Source organism: Lemur catta, chromosome 5 (genome assembly GCF_020740605.2).
Source record: "Lemur catta isolate mLemCat1 chromosome 5, mLemCat1.pri, whole genome shotgun sequence".
Taxonomy (NCBI): Eukaryota; Metazoa; Chordata; class Mammalia; order Primates; family Lemuridae; genus Lemur; species Lemur catta.
Genome location: NC_059132.1, coordinates 112,023,077 through 112,039,824, shown reverse-complemented (window position 1 = coordinate 112,039,824; position 16,748 = coordinate 112,023,077). Strand labels below are relative to the sequence as shown.

General features: G+C 46.6%; 1 protein-coding gene across 2 annotated transcripts in view; it reads left to right on the top strand.

Moving 5' to 3' along the window:
* PALLD (palladin, cytoskeletal associated protein) overlaps window positions 1-16,748 on the top strand; it is a 196,832-nt gene that overhangs the window by 102,841 nt on the left and 77,243 nt on the right. Inside the window, exon 1 of one of the 2 annotated variants that reach the window (XM_045552537.1) lies at window positions 14,144-14,179. The exons of the other annotated variant lie outside the window; for it this stretch is intronic. The gene's annotated coding sequence lies outside the window, so the exon portion shown is untranslated. Of the gene's footprint in view, window positions 1-14,143; window positions 14,180-16,748 lie in introns of those variants that run through there. 2 annotated transcript variants of the gene reach the window in all.

Sequence of the window (16,748 nt, the reverse complement as noted above, 5' to 3'; positions counted from 1 at the left end):
TTTTTCCGTTGAGTTAGACAAGAGCTAATTGCAAAAGGATTGAAACCTTGAAAACTGCTTTGTTCAGCTTATTGTTTCAGGTTTCCCTTTGGAGTGTGGATGATGTGTTTATTTGACATAATAAATACCACCATCCGCTTTGCTCCAGGAACCAAAAGGCTGTGTGCTCGCCCGAGGAATTTCTCCGTTGTTTATATGTAAGGAAACACTGCTCTGGTTTATTGGATGGGGCCGTTACAGCTTCTTTCTTAAATAGGGAATGCAGGGAGCTGAGCTCTCCCCACACCTCTGAGCAGGACAGCGGACAGTAGCGTCCAGCACGCCCCAGGCCTGGCTGCCATCAACGCCAGGGAACAAAGGCAGCAACGCGTGTGGGAAGTTCTTCACTTAGGAGCCCAGAGCCTTGCTGTGTCTCACTGACGTGTCTGTCCGGGGCTACGTTATATGTATCCTCAAAAACATTAGGCTGGAGTACTGGGCATGTGCCACAGACTGCAGACAGTTGAGAGCCAAACAAAACCGCTCTGTCAGACAAGTCGCAGTGCCAGAACACCAAGGAATAAAGTAACCACTCACTAAGCAGCCTGCAGTCTTGCTGTTGTGTTTGGGTTGTGTGTGTGTGGTTTTTTTTGTTGTGTTTTTCGCTCGTCCCCTGCCACGTGAGGGGGGGCGGCCGTGTGCAGCCCGTGCTTTGCGGGCCCTGCGGGTGTCGGCGCAGCGGTCTGTCCCAGCGGCCCAGCGCGCTCCGGGCCCTCCTGCTCTGCACAAGGGAGTCCTTAAAAGGGCAGAAGAGATGGGGGCTTGGCTAGTGAGCTGCGGCGAAGGCTGAGTCAGAGTGACCTGTTGAGGCCAGCCTGGTGTGTGTGCGTGTGTGTGTGTGTGTGCGCGCGCGTGTGTGTGTCTAGAAAGGGGGGCAGTGGGCAGGGGCGGGGGTGGAGGAGGCTGCAAGCTTAGCAGAATGTTTGAACAAGACAAAGAACAGTTCCAGCAACCAAATAAGGAAGTCAGTGCTCCAGCATTTCAGAATAGCAGTGTGTCAGGACTCGAGGCAATCGGGGAGAGTAAAAATAGGCAAAGAAAAGACGGCAAAGGATTTTTGTTTTACTTGCTTACACAAAACATGCCAGGAAAATAGTATCGCTGGTCTTTAAGCTGGAGTGAGGAATATAAACTGCATCTACGCCCTTCTGTTGGCTTTCTGTAGGCATGTGTCTGAAGAGATGTTTAGAAATTCTTCTAGTGGCAGCTGAAATAATCAGCATTTATAGCAAAGCACAAGTTGTGCGTGAGAAGCGCCGTGGCCTTCCTCCTATGAATGTAGTGTGTGAGGCTTTCAGCTGAAGGTGATGGAAGTTTCCAAGAACCAACAAAAGTATCTTGAAACCCATTTTCAGACATGTCCTGAACACCAAATTATAATTGTGTCCTTTGAGAAAAATCTCCCTTCTTGACAAATGAGTGAAATATCCATTAGATACAGCATCTAATTTAAATACACCAATAGTTTCTGAAGATGTCAAAGGGGCAAACTGTGCGGAGAAGCTACCAGCGCCTGTTTCGACCCTCTCGATGCCACCTCCCAAACTCTCCAGCGCGGTAAATAATATTGTTACTAATAATAGGGATTAACACTGATTTCATTTTGACACTTTTTTGAAGTGTGGGTGGAGGAGGCCAGAGATTTGGAAGAAGAATTTCAGGATACTCCGAAACATAATTAGAAGCACCTTTTTTGTGCCACAAAACCAACATTGAGAATTTATTTCCATTAACCAAGAAATCAATTTACTTGTGTCCATAGCTTGGAATAAATACGGGGCATTCATCCCGGGTGAGAATTTTTTAAATCCTCAACAACTGTAAACTGTTGGCAAATTTAAGATAGGCAAGTGAATGAATCCACTCTTCTGTTCCCACACAAAGTACACAGACAGCCCACACGTGACTCAGAAACGACTAGAACGCTGTCTAGCAGACGGAAGAGTCTGGAAGAGAGCTGACGGGGCGCTGAAAGCAGGGACTGCCGTGGCTCACACAGACCGGCCCCTGCCTTTAGATGATCTCAGAATGCAGCGCATTCCGGTTCTAAAAATACTCCCCCTTAGATTTAAAATAAGCTCTGTTGAATAAGCCATCTTTATCTTCAGGAAAATGTCAGGCTTTTGAGAAAATGTTTACCATCACTAACAAAGAATTGAACATTAAAATAAGACACAATATTACACCTACAAATTAGCAAGTTTTAATGACCACTCTGCATCCGAGCAAGGCCTCATAAATTGATCCGTTTTTTAAAAAAGCAATTTAGCAATAGATGTTAAAAGCTATAAAAAGAGTATTTGACCCCCAGATCATACTTTTCAGTATTTGCCCTGAGGAGTAATTCAAAAGAGGAAAAACCATATAAGCCTGAAAATGTTCAAGTGTAGCGTTTTTTTTTAGGATTTCAAAAGTAAACACCTCGGAGGCAAACACATAGAATGTTCTCTTAACAACAGAATAGTATGCAGCGATTAAAACTAGTAACGATTAAGACTTTGAAGAGAAAAACCTTTAAGATAAATTATATAATAATACCAGAAAGTTACCCTGTAAAATTATATACTCTTTGTGTAGCTCTGCTTTGAAGACTGGAAAAGAACATGGAGAAAATACGAGAGCTAATGGGCTGTGCATGTGGATTTTTGGTCATCTTTACTGTTAGGATGTTTTTATAATAAACACTTAGAAAAAAAGAAAAAAGCTAGCAGGCAAGAGGCCCTCTCCAGAGTAAGAAAGAACTGAGGAAGGGTCGCAGGGAGCAGTGGTACAGCAGGGCTGGTTAATGATGCGAAAGTACAGGTGGTTGGCTGGAACGAGCAGTATCTCACAGCACAGCAAAGTGACTGTAGTCAACAAGAAGTTAGGGTCTACTTTAAAATAACTAAAAGTGGGCCGGGCACGGTGGCTCACGCCTGTCATCCTAGCACTCTGGGAGGCCAAGGCGGGCGGATTGTTTGAGCTCAGGAGTTTGAGACCCGCCTGAGCAAGAGTGAGACCCTGTCTCTACTAAAAATAGAAAAGAAATTATACAGACAGCTAAAAACATATAAATATAGAAAAAATTAGCCGGGCATGGTGGCGCATGCCTGTAGTCCCAGCTACTCGGGAGGCTGAGGCAGGAGGATCGCTTGAGCCCAGGAGTCTGAGGTTGCTGTGAGCGAGGCTGACGCCACGGCACTCACTCTAGCCTGGGCAACAGAGTGAGACTCTGTCTCAACAACAACAACAAAAAAACTAAAAGTGAGGTTGGAATGTTCCTAACACAAAGAAATGTTAAATGCCTGAAGTGATGGATACCCCAGGTGCCCTGATTTGGTTAAATGACATTGTATGCCTGTATCAAACCATCACATGTACCCTATAAAGATATATTAATACAACTATTATGTACCCATAATAATTTTTTTAAAAAACTGAAAAAAGAAAGAACAGAGGCTTCAGAGTTTATCTGTATAGCCAGTATAAGTCACAGAGTTCTGTTTGGGTAGTTAATGATATTTCAACAGACTTTACCATTTATAGAACTGCTTTACTTACTGACTTGATATGTCAATGATTTAAAAATAGCAAAGCTAGCTGTCATTCTTTTGAGAGAAAAACAGTAACAGATAAAACGTAACTGCAGAGGCTCCCAGGCCATGTCTCTGTGTCCCTCCACGGAGCTCTGAACAATGCGAAGTGACCACAGACTGGCAGAGGCCATCCGGGGCCACACGCCCTCACCGGCAGAGCCCCAGCTGGGGGAGGAGGAGACTGGGGAATCCGCACCAAGTTCTCCTTCCAACGTGCTCATCAGCATTTAGTGACCAGCCTTTTTTTTTTTAATTTCAGAATATTACGGGGTACGAATGTTTTGGTTACGTGGATTGCTTTTGCACTGCGTGAGTCAAAGTTGTAAGAGTGCCCGTCACCCAGACAGTGCACATGGCTCTCGGGCGTTTCAACCAGCCTTGACCTTGAGGTCTCAGCATTCTAATCTCTGTCCTCTTTCCATGCTTCCATCCTGGTGCTCCCTCTGCTTCTGGGAGGAATTTAAAAGACTTCTGAGTGATTAGAAAGCACTTTGCATAAATCAGCTCCATTGACTTTTTCCATTTATAGGGAAAAATAATTGAGGCTTAGGACAATGTACAAATTATTTACATGCCCAGGTGTCAAAAAGCAGAGAAGGAAAGCGATAAATGTATCTTTATAGAATTTCCTGTGTGATTTATAGTAGCTATTTAGTAATTATAGAATAGTAGCTATCATTGCATCTGACCCCTGCGGTGCAGAAGCGAGACCCAGGACTCGGAGTGAGCTGTGCGGGTCTCACGGTTACCGGCAGGGCCAACCGCCTGTTGAACGTAGTGTTTAAACCCCTCGTGGATCTTTTCCTCCCAAGGGTCACCTATTGCCCTTCCCTTCTCGTGCCGCTCTGGTGGTGAACCTAGACAGCACTTCTGTTGGTCTGGGTGTGACAGACTCTAAGAGTTTCAGACAGTCCATATTCTTGACATAGGTAAGGTGATACTGTAACCATCTGCTTCATCTGGTTACTTATTTAGAATATTAACTGTTTGGGGGCAGTGGCTGTGTTGCTCAGTGCTAACAGCAGAACTTGCTAAACATGTTGGCAGCAATACCATGTGCTCCACGTGAGATGTTTTCCAACATCTCATTTAATCCTCGCAGCAATCCGTGAGGTGTGCAGTGGTGTGGTTCCCGTTTTACCAGAGGAGGAAACTGAGCCACAGAGAGCTTACATAACCTGCCCAAAGTCATACACCTGGCAAGTGAGAAAGTTGAGATTCCCACCCAAAATGTGAGCTCTTAAATATGAAATTGCATTACTTCAGCAGTGTTCATTGAGACAGCTCCAAAAATTACCTACATAAATAAAAATTTGGGGGACAGACATATGAATTGTTAAATATTATATGTCACATCAGTGAAGGAATCTAATGATACTATTTATTAAGTGAAGATCTCAGTAGGAGTTGTTGAGTAATGAATGTCTCTGTTTTCCTCTGCCACATTAGTAGGAAAAAAGATTCGGGAAGTCAAATGCTCTGCTTGACCACAACGTCCCGGCTCCAAACATCCCAGACACAAAGCTGTGCCCACAGCAGTCGATTCAATCTTATAGGATGGTGTCCCGGGCCTTCAGCTGCTCTGGGGTGTTTAGTTGAATCTCCATATAACGGAAGATTTGAAGGAATTAACCCTCACCTCCGCCATCCCCCTCCGCAAACCAGTGGAAAACAGACTGAATTATTTCATCTCAAGTTAAATCTGCATGTTTGAAGCTATTTGGTTCTGAACCAGATAGTGCTAAAGGTGAGGATAGGAAAGGAAGTCCTGGGCCCTCTGCCAAGCACCGTCCGATGAACCGAGCCGATCACATATTTGTTCCCTACAGGGTTCATCTTCCCTTCACACCACGGGATGTTAAGTCTCTTTGGTCATTCATCCGCCCAGAATATTTGGTGTATGTGTGTATCTGTGTGTTTGTATGTATGTATGTAAATATATACACGTTTTATATACTACACATATTATGAAAGTATACACAAAGTAGGAAAATTTAAAGGATGAGGTGGAAATAAGTACAGAGAGAAGTTTTAGCATTTTTTCCCATCGGTCAGTGGCGTGTGGAAGCCCGCTGCTCTGTGTAATTAATCCCGCAACACGTCCTTGCAGAGTTGCTACGAATGTCCTGTGCCAGGTCCGGGGGACTGGCTGTGGCCCGACCCCAGCACCATCCAGCAGGGAGCATTTCCAAGATCGTGTCGCCCAGCCCCTCCCTGAACAGACGAGAGACCATGAGATTAAGGGACTTTTGTCTCAAGACCTCACTTCCAAGAGGACTCAGGGCCTGATGACGAGATCTTTTGTTATATTTAAAGTCTGAGTAGGTATGTGATGATCATGGACCTAGTGTAGGCATTGTTTTACCAAATGGAGCTTTTTTGTTGTTGTTATTATTTTGGTAGCAAAGTGCTGTCTTCTCACTGCAAAGAAGTTACAATTGAAAAGAAAACCTTTCGGGCCCTTAACAAATGAACAGTAGGGCATTTTGCAGATGAGGTCAAATGCTACCAGGGCGGTAGAAAGCCGGGGAGAGGTGGCTGGGTGACTGAGGCAGTGGGTGACCCGGGAGCCACCGGGGGCCGAATGCCAAGGTGGAGTCACGTACTCCCATGCTGCGGCCTTCGACCCGGTGCTAACGCATTCTTCACACATGAAGTCCAACTTCTGAGTGCTGCAGGGATTTTTGTTAAGCCTTTTAAGGGTACCAAATGAATTGACTATTGTGTTTCACCTACGCTGTAGTCATATACTTTCAGTGGGCAGTTTTATTTTCCCAGATGTGCAGATTGTTCACAAGGAAGTTATGAGTAATTAACTCATAAAAGAAATGTCCAAATGAAAGAGCAACTGCAAAGCACCTGTTGTTAACAGCTGATCTGTCTCCTCGCGTAGGTTACAAAGAGCTTGAGAATATGAGACCATGTTTTCTTCTTTCAAAACCTTGTGACACCTGCTGACAGGTTCGCGTGGAAACAACCGTGAATGGAGAATAGGTGGCCTGACTCCTCTTTGCGTCTGGGAAAGGAACACCTCAGGGCTCAGGCGAGTGTCAGCCTCCTGGGGTCAGGGCCGGCTGCGCCTCTCGGCCGCGGGCACTTGCGCCTTTGTGGGTCGCTTTCTGCATTAAAAGGAAAAGATAGGATTATGGTTTAGAGCTGCATTTTTATAAAGATGAATACAATCCAGGATGGATTTATGATTATATAGTCATCGTTATAATGTTTATTTATATTCATTTTCTCCTTCTGAATTTATTAAAAATAAAATATTTTGTGGGGTGCCGAAAGCGCCGTGGGCGGCAGCCAATGTGCCCGCTGTACCCGCTGTCCCCCCTGTGCCCCCTGCGCCTGCTGTCCCCCCTGTGCCCCATGTGCCCGCTGTACCCGCTGCGCCCTAGGAAAATACTGGCCCTGCCCGAGACTGCGGACAAAGGCCTGCGCTGGTTCTCCCCCACTGTGGAGAGCGCGTCGTCGGTACTTTAACTTCCTCCTTCTGTGTTTCCTGATGTTCCCTCCGAGCAATGGGCTGCTCGAGGAGGACGGACAATCCCTTCTCCGTCAGGAGCGGCACCTGGCCGAGGCCAGCCGCGGCCCGACCAGCCTGCTCTTTGGTCTCCAAGGGGGCGTCCGATCCAAGCTCAGTTCCTCTGTGATGCCGACAGACGGGGCCCGTGTTCTCCAAAGTGGAGTCGATGTGAGAGGACGATTTCTGTGAGGCCATTGATTCATGGCTCGGACGCAGGTTTCGTGACGTGTCTTGCATTGGGCAAACAAGGGAACAATGACACCAAAGTTATGTCCAGCTTGGGCTTGGACCACCCACAGAGGAGACGTAATGTAACGTTACCACCTATAAGCTAATGACTGAAATGCAGCGATGGGCTAAAACATGCTTATCCCCGTTGCCAATAAATCAATCTCTAAGGAGACCTTTTGTGAAAATTGAGGTAATAATTTGTAGAGGGCTTGGTTTTAAAGAGGCAGGACTGGATTTAGTCGTTACATATAGTTGCTATCTTTCCTTTTTTCTTGAGTTGAAAACTTTTACTTTCCAAATCACACTTTAACTTTGTCCAGAAATACCTTTTTAAAAATGATGTTCTAACCTGTGATTTCCCTCAGTGCAGTCTTCTCTTCTTGAACTCTATTCACAAGCTACATTTCATTACAATCCATCATACGTTGTAAAAAGAAATGGCCATTTGAAAATATGTATAGGCCACTAGTGCCTTTGAACATAGCAGATTGAACCAAAGTTTAATTTGAAATGTCTGTTGATATAATCCCATACATTGGCCAAATTTCCTCAAAATCATCAAACCCTTTCTAAACTTACTAAAAACAAATAGACAAATATCAGATACTAACACAAGAATAATGATCTTAATTCTTTGGAACCATGGGAATATTCTTTACATCTATGGAAATCTTAGGTAAAAATCTTGATTTTTTTTTTCTTGAAATCTAGTACTTCATAGTATCAGCAGTGATCGAGTATAACTCATGTAATAGGCCCATAACAGGCAGTATCAATATCATTATTATTTTTAATAAAATTTTATTTCAAAAAATTAGGAGGTACAAGTGTTCTTGTTCCATGGATGAATTGTATCATGCTGAAGGCAGGACTTTTTGTGTGCCTGTCACTAGAACAGGGAACACTGTACCTGATAGGTATGTTTTCACCCTACCCCCTACCCCTTCTTAGTTTCCAGTGTCCCTTACATCACTGCGTGACCATGTGGACTGATCGTTTAGCTCCCACTTATTAGTGAGAACCTGTGGTGTCTGTTTTTCCATTCCTGAGAGCATCAATATTATTAAGTCCATTGTTTTAACTGCCAATCAGAGAAACTAAGCATCAGTTTGTTTATTTAGTTGCCAGTGTTACCAAATATTTCCTCCTATGGGTCTTATGGTCTATATTTAGTACTTTCCCATTTAAAATGCATTCATTAAATTTCTGTTTTTAAAGAAAACTTAAGTGGAATATTTGAATTTTCCTTATGCTCTCTCTCTCTCTTTTCTCATTCTCTTTCCAAATTGGAGTCTAGGTTTGTACATTTTATTTTGTTAGAGATATACACTGCAAAACGAGCTTCACAATTCTCTTAGTAGTTGGATATCTTTGCGAGAAAATCTTTGATTCCAGCACCCAAGCAATCACTATGTATTTTCCTAATGAGAAAAATAAAGAATTTCAGATAACATAATCCCATTAATTTGACCCAGAGGGTCAGTTTATTGATCCAAAGGAATGGATATTCAAGTTTATGCCGTGAGATGACAGATTTATCCAAGTTGGGAAAATTGACCCAATTCCCTCCTTCCCGTAAACATCGTCCCCTGTACGTTTGGCCTGCTGGCATCCATGGCGTCCTTCACAGTTACCTCACGACTCTAAAAAGGGCACTGCGGCGCCCTCGCCGCTCCCTTACCATGGTAATTTTACAACACAGATTCCTTGTTGTGATGTCACCAAGAGGTACCAGGATTCAGGGAATCAGCTGAGGAAGTTATGCGTCCTCTCACCTGTAGCCTCATGAATTGCCACTGGGATTAATATAAAATGTGCAATCCTCATGTGACTATGCTCTATTTGTCTATTATCAACCCCTATATTTATAAAACACAGCTTCAAGTTTTTCTCAGGTAGGATAAAGTTAAACTAACCAGTCAACTGATAATGACATTTTACCATTTACTCAGGAGAGTCACACAAAAAGGCAAATTCCAACTGTTAGCTCTGCCTCTGCAGTAATCCACATGGCATCTGCAGATGATCCCAGCAGAGCCAGCATAACTCATTTGATTTGGAAAAGGGCACTCAATCATGAGTCAGATTTGTTTGTGAATCAAGCAGTTCAGGTTTAGAAGCTGCCTTAACCATTTCAGATCAAGCAGACATTACTGTACCCAGCAACACTCTGCAGTAATAAATTACTGACTTGCTAATGGAGGTCTTAGTGTCCTGGGATGGTCGATGGGCTTGCCATGGATACGTACTTTTCACTCCAAATTTACTATTCCCTGGAGTTTGGACTCAGGAGTTAAGGGTCTGTGTCCCTGCTCTTCCTCTTGCCAGCTGTGTGTCTTTGAGAAAGTGACCTAACTCCTCTGTGCTCACTGTCCTCCACGGAGGGGGACGGTGGCAACAGTGATACTTCCTCCTGGTTTGTACAGTCAGATAAAATGGGGTGATGCATGTGATGTGACTGGCCCAGCCCAAAGTAAGGTTCAGATTATTATTTTTATTCAGTTCCTAACTAAATACTGTGTTTCGCAAAAAAATTAAAAGGAGAAGAGAGCCACCCCCTGCCTGCGACCTCCCCAGCCCTCAGCCAGGCCCTGGGCTGCACTGGCCGCATCTCGCCGTGTCTTCTCAACACCGTCCGGGTAAATGCCTTCCCTCCACTTTGTGAACGAGAAAGCAAAACCTCTGCGAGTTCAAGGCCATGGCAACAGCCACTTACTGACCCCGCTCTGTCCAGCTCCGCGGGCCTTGCTCTTCTCAGGACACCCTCCCTGGATGATGTCTTCAGGCCCCTCCTCCCTCGGATTTTGGAGTCCTCTGGGGTGGTTCTGTGTGCTCCAGGCTTACCTTGCTCTCACAGGCTCTGTCCGCTCTTTCTTCACGTCCAGCTGCAGACCTTCCATTGTCATGTCCTCTCTGACGTAGCATTTTATGTCCAGTGGGTTCTAGTTCCATCTACACGACACAAACAGTCCCATTTCTTTTTTCTTTATCCTGTCTTCCTGCTCGTAATAAAAAGTCATGTGCAAATCAAAGAGCCATATAGTGATCCTGGCCAGTGGGGGACATTACCTTGTGTTTATGCTGAGTGTGTGGCTTGTCCCTGGAGGTCTGCCCTCCCGCCCCCCACAGTCTGCACTCATGATCCCATGACGCGGGGGCCGGCCCCTTGAGGAGATCCACGTCTTGATGTTTAACAGTTTCTCACTTTTGTTGAAATAATTAGTAACTGTTGATGGGGAAACAAATGTGTTTCATATAAAATGTTACACTTAATTACAGAATCCAAATTCAAAGCAGTCCAAGATTTTTAAAAGGTGCTTATTTTTAAAATGAATGGAATAAAAGCTGATCTTAAGCATTCTACTCTAAGAAATATTTTCCTCAAAATAACATTAGTTGGGAACAGTATCAGGTAAAATCTCTATATATAATATATACATTATACTTAATACATATTATACTTAATGTATAATTTTAGTATATAATTTGATATATAATTACTGTTAGTCCACTAGGCTTGTTCTTGTTTACCCAATCTGGTTGGAAGCTCTTGCAAAGGTAATTTCTACAGTAGAAGAAATGGGACATTCAGCCAAGATTTTGTACCTTTTAAAAATACAGCAAGAGCTAAATCAACAAATTTTTTAAAATAATATCAAAACACCAGCAGTGCATGGAAATAGATCCTGATGCTGAATTGCTATCAGAACTTCTGTTATATGCACCATCCGTCACTCTGAGGAAATACATAGCAAAAGGCTCCTTACAGGAAATCTGCCAAACCAGAAGCCAAGAATATTTTTAAGAAAATCTCAAATTTTGGTAATTTTCATTAAGATATTATTTTAAGCAAAATGCCTAAAGATATATTAACATTTTTGCTGTTACACATAAATAAAAGATATGGAAATATGGATTTTGGCTTTAATTTTTAAGTTAGAAAGGCATGGATAAACAAATTTGTGGTAGCAGTTTTTCTAATGGACTTTTGGTGAGAAGACATTCACGTGGTTTGCTAATAGTATCTACTTCATAAAGCATTATTACCTATGCTGAGCATTTTTGAGATAGATGGCACATAGTACCCGTCAACGATTAGATAGGTAGATTAGATAGATAGATCTGTGATTTGGCTTCACTATCAAGACGGTCCTTGTTCAGTGAATACCATTGGTTTTTAGGTGTCTTTTGTTGTTTGAGTTTTTAACCACCTGCGTTGCACAGTTTTCACTTGTGAGGAGAACAGGAAAAGCAGAATAAAGGAATGATTTGAAGAATTTATTTCACCCATTCCACTTTCCTCCCTGACTGAACCACTTGGAAAATTCAGCAAAATGCTTTAATCTCAAATTAACTTTGCATGTTTGAAGCCGTAGATCTATGGCCACGGCACACCGAAGGCCGAGCTGGAGGTCCCCCAGGCAGACCCTCTGCCAAACACCGCCATGGGGTCAGGGGGCATCCCACAAGGGCAGCTCCTGGGGAAATAAAAGCTCATTGCGTAGTCGTTCTCCGCCCTTTTCATCTGACTGCAAAACCGGAGAACTCTGAGTTTTAGCTCAGGGAGAATGGGGAAACAACAATCCAAAGAGAAGGCTGTTGATCAGAATCTTCTATGTGCAGGGCAGGACGGAGTTTCCTTTCTCAAACTTGGCAGGAACTCTCATCAGCGTTTCTAGTGATACTAGTTTTAGCGGCTCTGGGACTTGTCCAAGGAGATGGCTAAGAGGTATCCACACCTCCCACACTTCGTGCATAAAAACTTTAAAGTTGAAAACATTAAAATATTCAATGTTTTGCATCAGTTCCTTAAATCTTGCTGGATCTTGGCACTGAAAAGTAAAATATGAATGCCACAGGAGTGCCTCTCTCCGGTACCTGTAGCTGGAATAAGACAGACACAGAGAAGACAGATGGACTGGCCCACCCTCCTGCTGCTGCCCCTTGAGGTAGGGGAAGTGGGCCTGCCTTCTCACAGCTACTCAGCTCCGCCCATCGTACCTCCCTGCCCCGCCTTAGCAGGTAAACGCTAGAGGCTGCAGTACCCGATGCTTATCTGCTTTATTCTTTCTGTGCTTATATTGAGAATGGACTCCGAAATCATAAAATCACAAAATTCATGAACTGTAACTTAAGAATTCAGCAGGTTAATCCCATTATTGTGGAAATAAGGAAGCTCCAGAGAGCCATAGTTAATGGCACAGACCCTGAGTCCTGACTCTCATGGCATTTTCTTCAGTGTCCCGTACAGGCCAAGTGACGTCACTGCTGCTGCCCTAATGCCATTTGACATGGGAACGAACAAGCTAAAAATTCAAAGAAAGGAAAAGTTAAACAGTGAAATATGATTAGAAATACTACCAGAAATATTAGAATAGAAAAGGGGGTTTTCACGTTTTAAATTCCCTCTGCCCTCCAGGACAATGAGCTGTTGGCCTATCACCCTCTCAAAACTTAAATAGATGACAATGCCTTGCGTTATCCTTGGAAAGACGACTCCAGCATATTGTTAGGTTTAAAAAAGTAGGTTACAAAATTGTATGTGAACGATGGTCTAACCTGTTTTAAACATGTGTTTCAATACACATACAACAGTCTGGAAGAATATACTCTAGGCACTTATCAATGTTTACCCCTGGGAGTAGAATTACAGGGGGCCATTCGCTTTTTTGGTTTATTGTTTGAGTATTCTACAGACATCATTTTTCATTTAAAAATCAAAGATATTTCTGTGTGCATAAGAGAGAGAATCTGGCTCAGGACAGTGAACCTAGAAACCCTATTGTTAGATATCAATAATGAAGGTAGGATAAAACTGCAGTACTAGACCATTTAAGCAAGTGGTCTACTGACTATTCAAATCTGGTTGGCATTTACTGGCATTTAGTTGGTGACCAACTTACAGAAATGGCCTGGTATGACAATAGGTTCAACAAATGTTAGGTAGTACCATGCGTGCATGCTTTCGTTCACTTTATTGAGAAATTGTTGTGTATAAAAGATTTGGTCCCAGTAGTCACGGGGCACACACTCTGGCAGGACAAACAGGACAGCTACCAGAGGATTAGACTCAGAGCCAGGGGTGTCCTCAGCTGGGTCGGTGAAAGGAAAAGTTGGTGATCTGGGTTTAGGGCTCAGTCCACAATTTGTCACGAATTTTACATAGGAAACTGATTCTGGAATTAAGGAGCCCTGTCCTCCTTTAGGGCAGCTCTCCAGAAATTCCACCGAGATCAGAGCAAGCCGCGGGGCCTGGGGCAGGCGAGGCCCAGCTTGGGGACGGCGCTTCCTCCCGGCGGCGACGTTTCGCCCCGAGGGGTCCTGACTTGAGTGCCTGGTGCGCAGGACAGAGCAAGGCAGTTAATGGGAATCCAGAAATCGTCCTCAGGAAGGAAACGCACCCCACGGAGCTCCGAGCCTTCCGACGGGCCCACGCGAACGCTCCGCGCCCCCCCCCGCCCGCGGGCCGGTCCCTGCGGGGCGATTCCCCCCGCGCGGCTGCGGGGTCGCCGCACACTCCGGTCCGCAAAGGAAACGGCGGGGGCACCCGGGGGACCGCCCCGCAGGCCGCAGCCCCCTTAGCCGGGAAAAGTCCAATTCTTCCTGAGCAGGGCGGGCGGGGGACGGGGGGGCGGGGGCCTCCCGACCCGGCCCCTCCCCCCGCGGCCGCCCCTCCCCCTGCGGGACTCTTATTGTGAAGGGCGGCCGCGGGGCCACTGAGTCACCGGCCGCGCGGTATAAAGCACCGACCTGCCCGCGAGCCGCCCGCACCGGCCGGGACGCAGCGGCGGGGCGCGCCGGGCCCGAGGTAGGTGCGGGGTGGCCGCGGCGGGAGGGACGTGTGAGCGCCGGGGGCCCGGGGGCCCGGGGGGCTGGGGGGCTCCAGAAGGGGACGGGCGCGTGGGGAGGGGACAGCAACTTGTAGACGCAGTGTCCACGCAGCTCACGGTCCTTTGCAGCGCCCCCTCCCCCACCCGCCGGATTCGAGGTGGCGATTTTTGCATCATCTTAACGGGGTCGCTTTGCCGCCCCGGACGACCCTCCCTGTCGTGCAAGTCTCTCAGCCCCGCGCCCGCTTAACCGCGGCCCCGGTCCCGCAGGGCTGGAGCCGGGTGCGGGCCGCGAGCGGGGCTGGCGGCGCGGGTGGGGGCTGGGAGGGAGGTGACCTCACCGCCGGGCGCGGGCGGGGGGAGGGGTCCTCCCGACCCGGCCCGCGCCCCTCCCCCGCCCCGTCCTTCCTGGGCCCGTTCCAGGCTGTGCGAGCTCGGGGCCGGTGCGCGGGGCCGGGGATGTGGGTGCGCGGGGCCGGGGGTGCGGGTGCGCGCGCAGGTACGTGGCGCGGGGCTCGGGCGGCCCCGCCCCGGGCCGGGGGCTTTCCGCCTTTTTGCCTGGTTGACGCCGGGGGCTCCGTCCCGAGCCACGCGCGGTCCGGGCTCCGGAAGGGAGTCTGGTCGCTGGAGCCGACGGGGGCTGGGCCCTTTGTTCGCGCCGGGCGGAGGGCGCATGGCCCGGGACCCCGGCGCAGGCTTGGTCCTCCGGCGCCAGGGCGGACGCCAGCCCCGCTGTGCGGCCCCGACCGCTCTGCGAGCCGCGACGCCTGGGTCCGCGTCTCCCTGCGGACCGCGGAGAAGCCTGACGGGTGGGCAGGCCCGGGTGGAGAATGCACGTCCCGGGCGACCAGCGTTTGCACTGGCCCGGCCGCCCCCGCCCGCGGCCCGAGGGACGGTCGCCCCGACTTGGGAGCTGCGGGTCCGGCTGCGGGACGTCTCCCTGACTCGCGCTGGGCGGCCCGGCCGGGCGGGCTCGGCAGCTCCGCTGTCAGGGAACGTTGGTGCCCGTCGTCCGCCTGTGGTTTGGGTCGCTTCGCAGGTCATAGTACGAAGGCAGGCAGCATCCTCCTTGCTTTTTTTTTTTTTACACGCCCGGTGAGAGATTTTTTCCCCCTCAAGACCAGGCAGACGTGATTAGCGATAAGAGGTGTGGGTGAATTTGATTCTTCCCTCGTCTGTGTATGTTGGTTGACGCAGCAGTTGATGTGCCCGGGTGCCTTGCAGAGCTGCGAGATTTATGACTTGCGAGGCGGCGGAGAGTCAGTACGTCCTTGAACGGTAAATACAGAAGATGGACAAGAGCTAGGTGACAGGTTTTCCAACTGATTCCTAAGCTTTATGTTTTACTGATTCTTCTACTTTGTCTTTGGAGCAGGGAGGGAAGTGGTTGCATGGTGCGCACGTGGCGCTCACGAGGACGAGGACCCACCCGGGCCTGGGCAGCGAGTCGCGGAGCAGGCCGCGTGCACACCGGCGCCCGAGTGAGGAGCATGGGTGGTGGTTGGAGATAATGCAGCTTTATTTCTTGGGATTGTTGAAATCCATGAATCATAAAATTCTGATAGCTGGTGCGGTGCAGTGACTCCGTGCTTTGAATGATGTAATAGCTGCTTGCCCAGCTGTCCCAGGTGGGAGGACGTGGATTTAGTAAATAACAGGTAGGTGCCTTGCTTGTAACAGCCTTGCTGTTGCTTCAGTCTATCCTTATGGGCCCTAGATACAGTTTTTAGTTGACTTTTTAAACTTTAAGATACAGAATAAAATTGAGTGTCACCACATTGCACCGTGGTTGATCTTCAAGATTTTACTGTATTCTGAAGCCTAAAGTTGGTGTTTTTAAAACTTTGCTCAGAAGCTGTATTATGTGTACTACTTTTGAGGGTAGTTGCCTTTTTTCCCCAAAATATTATTTCCCTAGGTTACAGTAAACATTTGACCCTACTGTATTTGAAGCAAATAATTGTTACTGAAATATAAAGCATTTCTTGGAAGTTATCAAGGCATCCACACTGCTTAAGGTGCTAACGTCATTATTTCAAGAGGACAAACAATTATTAATTGTCCAAATAATTATCGATATTCCTTCTTTCCAGATTCCTTTCACAATCATTGGGAACTATAAAAACATGTATGAGGCATTGTCTTTTCTGTATACTTCCACTTAATTTCATATCAAAATGTACTTTTTTAGCATTTATTTCAGAAGAGCCTCATAAACATTGGGTAATCAAAATTCACAATACTTCCAAAATTGCCTACTATTTAATATCCTGCAAAATAACCCCATTCAAGTAAATGGGAGAAGTGTAGACATTAAATATACATTTTTTAAAAATAGTGAGACGTTAAAAGAGCACTAAACTTCTTTGAAAGTGCTCCTGGTACTGTGTACACATTAGCCCCTCTCGGTAATATTTCTTTTGAGACACAGCGTAAGAAATGGGGCTTTACCAGATTTTAAAGACAGATGTGGAGAAAGTAAGGACCTTCTCCTGGGCCACACAGTGGTAAGACTGAGGCGCTCAGTTCTTTCTGCTCCTGTCTGTC